This window comes from Humulus lupulus, chromosome 7 (genome assembly GCF_963169125.1).
Source record: "Humulus lupulus chromosome 7, drHumLupu1.1, whole genome shotgun sequence".
In the NCBI taxonomy this organism is placed as follows: Eukaryota; Viridiplantae; Streptophyta; class Magnoliopsida; order Rosales; family Cannabaceae; genus Humulus; species Humulus lupulus.
This window is the reverse complement of record NC_084799.1, coordinates 40763792-40770228: the sequence shown is the minus strand read 5'-3', so window position 1 is coordinate 40770228 and position 6437 is coordinate 40763792.

The following is a 6437-nucleotide window of genomic DNA, read 5'->3' as shown; positions in this document are numbered from 1 at the left end:
TATAATGAATGAATTTTATTAAAATATATATATGTTTGCATGAATGAAACTTATGCCTTCCATATTTTCTTTCTGATTCTAATTCCTCGATTTTGTTTATTTAATATTAAAAATATATATATATTCTTTTTCAAAGTTACATTATTTCAAAGTTTACTATTTCTAATTTAATAATCTTTCTTTTTATTTGTATTTTACATCTCTGTGGATACGACATAGCCCGATTACTACTGCGACCGCTTACGAGTTATTGGGCGATATCAACCATGCTACCAGTTGAATCAGACTCACCATCATATGGGAGGTTAACATACAAATAGAATGCAAATCAACAATTGGTTATGGAATCGTTGGACTTGATCTAAGAACATCAAGAGAAAGCCCAACTACGAGTGGCAGCATATCAACAAAAAGTCACTTGATACTTTAACTCTAAAGTACACGAAAGGAAATTTGTTGTGGAAAACTTAGTACTTAGAAGAGTTTTCATCAACACTCGTGACCAAGTTGTTGGGTTTCTTGGACCAAATTGAGAAGGCCCTTATCAAGTCGAAGAAATCCTCCAGCCAGGAACATACAAACTTGCTCGATTAAACAGAGATCTCATTCCTCGCTATTGGAATAAAGAACACCTACACAAGTATTATCTGTAAAATATCCCTTTTTCAAGGGGTGGCTTGTATTTAGGCATTTTTTTACAAGTTTGGAACAAGGGCTAGTCATATTTTGTCTGGTCGCTTATAAGTGTATGGCCATTATGGTCACTCATATAAACACGAATTTTGTCCATTTTTTATGAGAAATTAGAGGAACTGTGCGAAACTAACTATTCTGGCCAATTATTGTATTCTTTACATGTATTTACTCTTTAATGTGTTGTTTTGCTGTATTTATAAGAATTTATAAGTTACACAAGCAGTTTTGTTCGAACATGTACGGTCTATAGCAAGCGACCGAGCATCTTAAGCCCCTCGATCACTTGGGGGGCACATAAGACACTAAGGTTAAGCAAAGCATATGAAAATATGTAAACACATGAGAAAAATAAGAGAAACCATGCAAAAACACTTAGAATATTTTTCAAAAGTTTACGCATTTTGTAAGAAAATATAAAGAGTTATGTTAGGTTCGTTCAAACGAGCTAGTGTTATAATCATAAAAGATATAATACTAATAGATTTTTGTAACACTGCAAGCAGTACAGCTCAGATGTAATTAGAAAAATAAGAGATGAAATGTGTTTACCCAAAAAAGGTCATATATTGACATGTGGCAGAATTAAAAGGCAGAGGTGTTGTTCGACTATCGACCAGAGGCGTGCCTCCTTGTCGGTGTTAATGTTTGTCACGACCAGGCTGGTCGTGAAGCCCGATTTATTTCCTTCTTAGGTTGTAATCTAATATTAACTGCATTTTATTATCTCTTCATAATTATTCTAGATACGCGGTCATTAAAGATAAGATATGACACATTATCATATGTGACCCTCCTTGAGCCTATAAATACACATGAAATAGCTCAAGGAAAGGACTTTTTGATTGATTTAGCTTTTTTGCTTAAGATTGAGAGAAAACGAGCTAAGGTGAGTTGTTACCATCTAATTGTATTACGCCTAAGGTTTGAGCAACTCAAGAACCCTATTTCTTTTATCACAACTTTAGGATTCTATAATAACAATATCACAAAGTGGACGTAGGTCATCACCAATCACTAGGGCCGAACCACTATAATTCTTGGTGTTTTTTCCTTTCCATTAGATTATCTTTTCAAGCGTCGTTCTATTTCCTGTCGTATATTTGACTCCATGTCGTTGGCTAATTTGAGGGTCAAAAAAATGCCTTAGGCAGTATATTGTCTTAACATTGCGAGCTGGTATTTCAGGTGTTACAAAAGAAAACTGAAACTAAGTTATTACACAAAAACTACTGGGCAAAAGGGGTTTACTAGGGTTGCTGGTCGACGGTAGTTCCAGCATCTTCCTCTCCATCGATGCCGATGGCCAAATAAATATCTTGAGAAGTAGTCGGATTATTCTCTTCAGTTAATCGAACATCACACTTCTCAAGCTCTTTCGACTTTATCTGCTCAGGAAGATAATCAAAGTTTGTGTTTCGATTATTCTTCCAAACATATGAAAACAGTTAAACATTGCATCTTGGAACCGCTCCAAGTTGCTTTGGTTTGTCTGCTTGAGTTGTTTCACCTTCTCCTTGAGGTCATTCGACTATTTCCTGCTCTCAATCAGATCTTTCTCTAGCTTTACAACCTCATCGGGATTGGCCTGAGCAGCATCTTTGTGTTTCTCCACCAACTTAGCCCCCTTTTCCAGATCCTCCTTGGCCTTTTTCGCCTCCTCCTTCGACTTCTTTAGCTCCTCAATCAAAGCTTTAATGATGTCAGTCGCAGTTTTCTTTTCAGTGGCCTGTCATTTCTGCTCCTCAGCACATTGGTTGTTCTCCTCCTCAACACACCTCCAACCATTGTTAAAGGTCAGAAGCGCATGCAATCAGCACAAAATCAAAGTAGGCGTTTAGATAAAATCATATGTATAAAAAATTGTAAGTGAAAAAAAATGATAGCAGAAACTTACACCAAGAAACTCGTCAAAGCTCTGGCTAAGGACATGGTCGGACCTTAGAGTTAAGAGTGAGGCAAACACCTATTTGTTCAACTGATGTCTGGCTATTTTGTTGAGCTTGTCGATGGTGGAGCTGGTTGCATTATTCAACAATTCGGCCACTAAGGGTAAATCAGTTTGCTCGGATGCATACTCTGGATGAGGAGATGGTGGAGGAGTAGTTGTCTTGGATGCCAGAGGAGTAGTTTCCTTTGTTGGGGTGACATCTGCTAATTTAGGTCTCTTGGCTGGAGGATCCTTACTAGTGCCACCAGCCTCTCTTCTACTTGACTTTTTGGTGCCAGCAGCAGCACCACCTGAAGCATAGATGTCGAAGGCCTTTGAGGGTTGCATGACTACAATTAAACAAGTTAGTCAGGAATATGCAAACGAAATTAGGAATATAGAGAAGAAAAATTCTAGTATGAATACCTGAACTATGAATACCGGTTGTGACATTATCTAAACTACTGTTACTGCTAAAATAGGCATTTTCTGTCTTGAAGAAGTCTGAATCAAAGCTACTAGTCGAAGAAATAAAGTTTCCATCCCTATCGAACAAGTTATTTGGAATGGGCAACGATGCAAGAAGTAAAGAAAAATTCCTACCATTCTCATCCTCTGATGAGGAATACTCTACTTCAGGCAATTTTTGTTTTCCCTTGCCATGAGTGGGAGGAATTGGAGCTGGTCTGGGAATCTCACCGGGATCCCTGATGTTGACCCTAGTAGTCCGAGGCCTGGGGGGCTGGGAGACATCTTGGGGCTGGTTCGTGGGAGTTTGTTCTTCCGTGCCCTTGCTTATGGTACTCCCAGCAATAGATTCTTTTGCATCCTGGTAAGGTTGCAAAAGTTTGACCAGCCTTAGGTTCGACAACATGACCAGATGCTTGACACTTTTCTCCTCATGTGTCTAACTAGCCAAGAGGTCGACCCTCTCCACCATAGCCTTAGTAGGCTCAAGTCAGTACCATGGGCCTAAATTAAAGAAGAAAATTAAGACATAGAAAGAAAGAAATGACCAGCAAAAACAAGGATTAGGATAAGAAGAAATTACCTTCCTAGGTAAAGGATAAATTATCCTCGACTAGATCAGTTGTAAGAAAATACTCTTAATAGTATTTCCCTACATTGGATTTATAGGCGGTATCAGTGTGGAAGGTGTGAGAGTTTTCTTGGTGGTATAAGTGGAAGAACCCTGTGTTATTCTAGTTAGAGTTTGACTTAAGATCAAATAAGTAGTTTGATAACTCTACAAAATAGAGTTATTTTATCACATTTTGTAAGCCAATCGTTGCTTAGTTCTTGAGTTTTTAATTGATTTATTAAGTTTTTAAGTAATTTTGAATTTATTAGTCTTATTGTAATTTTTTAGATTTTTATATGTTTTTATAGATACTTTATTGTAATATGTTGTAGTTTAATTATTTGAAATTAGTATTGTTAAGTTAGAAGTAAAAAAAATTGCACTTTTATTGAGCTTAAATGTTAAAGTAAATTAAGTTTTAATTAGTATTTTCATGGAACTTATGTTGTATATTTTATCATTGAAAATGTTTAGTTTTAATTTAATTTATGTTTATTTTATAGGGAATATTTTGTATGTTTTGGCTCTTGAAAAACAAGAGCAATGAAGGAAAAGAAAAAGAAGTAAAACTAGAACAAATAAAGCAAAATATGGTATTTTTGAGAGGGAAAAGAAGCTGCCCAGGCCCACACCTGCCAACCCGCCCACCAAACCAACTGCTCTCCACCTGGGCCTGTCTGCCCAGCTACCTCCACACCAGCCCAGGCCCGCCTGGCCCACCACGCACTTGCCCAGCCACCAGCAGCCTCCTGGGCAGCTTGCCCCATTCGGCCCACACGCCTGCCCCAGCCACTTGGGCATGCGCCCAATTGCACCAGCCTGAGTCAATTTCCCTGCCAGCAGCCACCATGTTTCCTTGCCCCTTCCTTGAGCCCATCAATTGTCCCCTTGTCCCTTTGTCCAAAAATGTCAATTTTTTTACCAAACTTTTCTACAAATTTTACCCCAAAATCATCATTACCCCCAGAATTTACTTCTACATGCCATATTTACTTTATTTAGTTAATTTAATCAATTTAATTCATTTAAATTGATTATTTTAATAATCTCATTTTGGCTATAAATATGTAATTTCAAGACCATTTTTGGGTGCTTAATTTTTTGTTACCATCTTCTTTTCTACAATTTCTCTCTACCATTCTCTCTTCCATTTTAGTATTTTTCAAGAGCATTTTTCAAGTATGTCTTCTTTTTAGTTTGTAATTTCTATTCTAGTTATGTGCTTCTAATCTTTTTCATGAGATTATTAAGATCATGATGAAGCAACTTGTAACTAGATAGTATTTATGATGTATGTTGATTTCCCTTATAATGCAACAAAGTTTATGGATTTTTCTTTTTCATACATGTCTTTCATCTTTAATATCTTATATTTTGGATTGTTAGATAATATTGCACTTTGTTCTTCATTTTGTAAAACATAATATTCTTTGTGTAAGATGTGTCATTAAATTGTACACATCCAATGCTTATAACAAAAATATTATGTTTTGCCTTATAAATAATGTTATTTGATTTTTTTTTTTTTTTGTTTCATTAGGTTAATTCACATTAAATACTTTGAAATTATATTTTTTTTAAAAGTGAAGAAAAATCCTATCTTTTTAGAAATAATTTGTGCTTAAAATTATAAATCTATTTGAAAAATGATAGTTTGACTTATTTTTACTATCACTAAAACTTGGGAATCAATATACTAATAAGTATTATTAAACTTACATTTTGTGGATTCAAGTATCTTAATAATCTTTCTTTTACAACTTATTTTCAAATCATAATTGGTTTATTTTTATTCTCTTAAATAGCTTTATTTTAAATCTTTTAATTTATGTTCATGACATTAAATCTCATCAATCTTTGGAGCTAGGTTAGAATTTATTAATTTTGGTTTAAAATAATTTTCTTTTTTATTTTAAACAACTCCTTTGAGTTCGACATCCTTGCTTACATGATCACTATTCTATACGAACAATTTGTGCGCTTGCGATATAAATATTTAAAACATACTCATCTTGGGTCCATTATAGTTGATCTCATGAGGTGTAGGTTCGGGCCATCGCATGTGGTAATAAAGGATATAGAGTGATGATAATAATATATACTCGTTCAGAGTTATTTGAAAAGGGGCGATGTCAAAGTAGTTGCCGACCCCCCTAAAGTAATCATGAAAAGGCAAGGTTGCCCCATCCTCGATGTTGTACCTTGACTAGGCACTATAAGCACCTCTAGGCACATTAGCCCTTTGATCAGTTGAGGGCTTGTATAAGGTTATCCCATGAAGCCCATACTTCTTGGGATATTTTGCCACCATCTTGTTCAATATCAAACTTGGTGGGGCAATATACCAAGGTACAGTTTCTTTGTGAACGCCGACCTTGGAGATGGTGTGGGTAAGAAGCAACCCGAAAGCCTGTTTTGTGGTTCCTAGTTGAGGATTAGTTGTTGAGGCTTCAATGTTGGCCACATGCTAACCAACGTGAGGATCTTGAGTCTTCTACTTTTTCTGGACCACTTGTTTTACTCAGGCCATTGATGTCTTGCACTTTTTTGTTTTGCGCTTAAGTGGAGTGGTCGAAGGGTTTGGTGTAGGAAGAGGAACTTGGGAAATAGGAAGCATAGAATGCGTGGTATCCTTGAACAACAATGCTAAGAGGACTTCATCTATTGGTCTCTCACTTCCCCAGCAAGCATACATGAATTTCTGAGAAGAAGAAGAGGAAGTGAGAATCTATG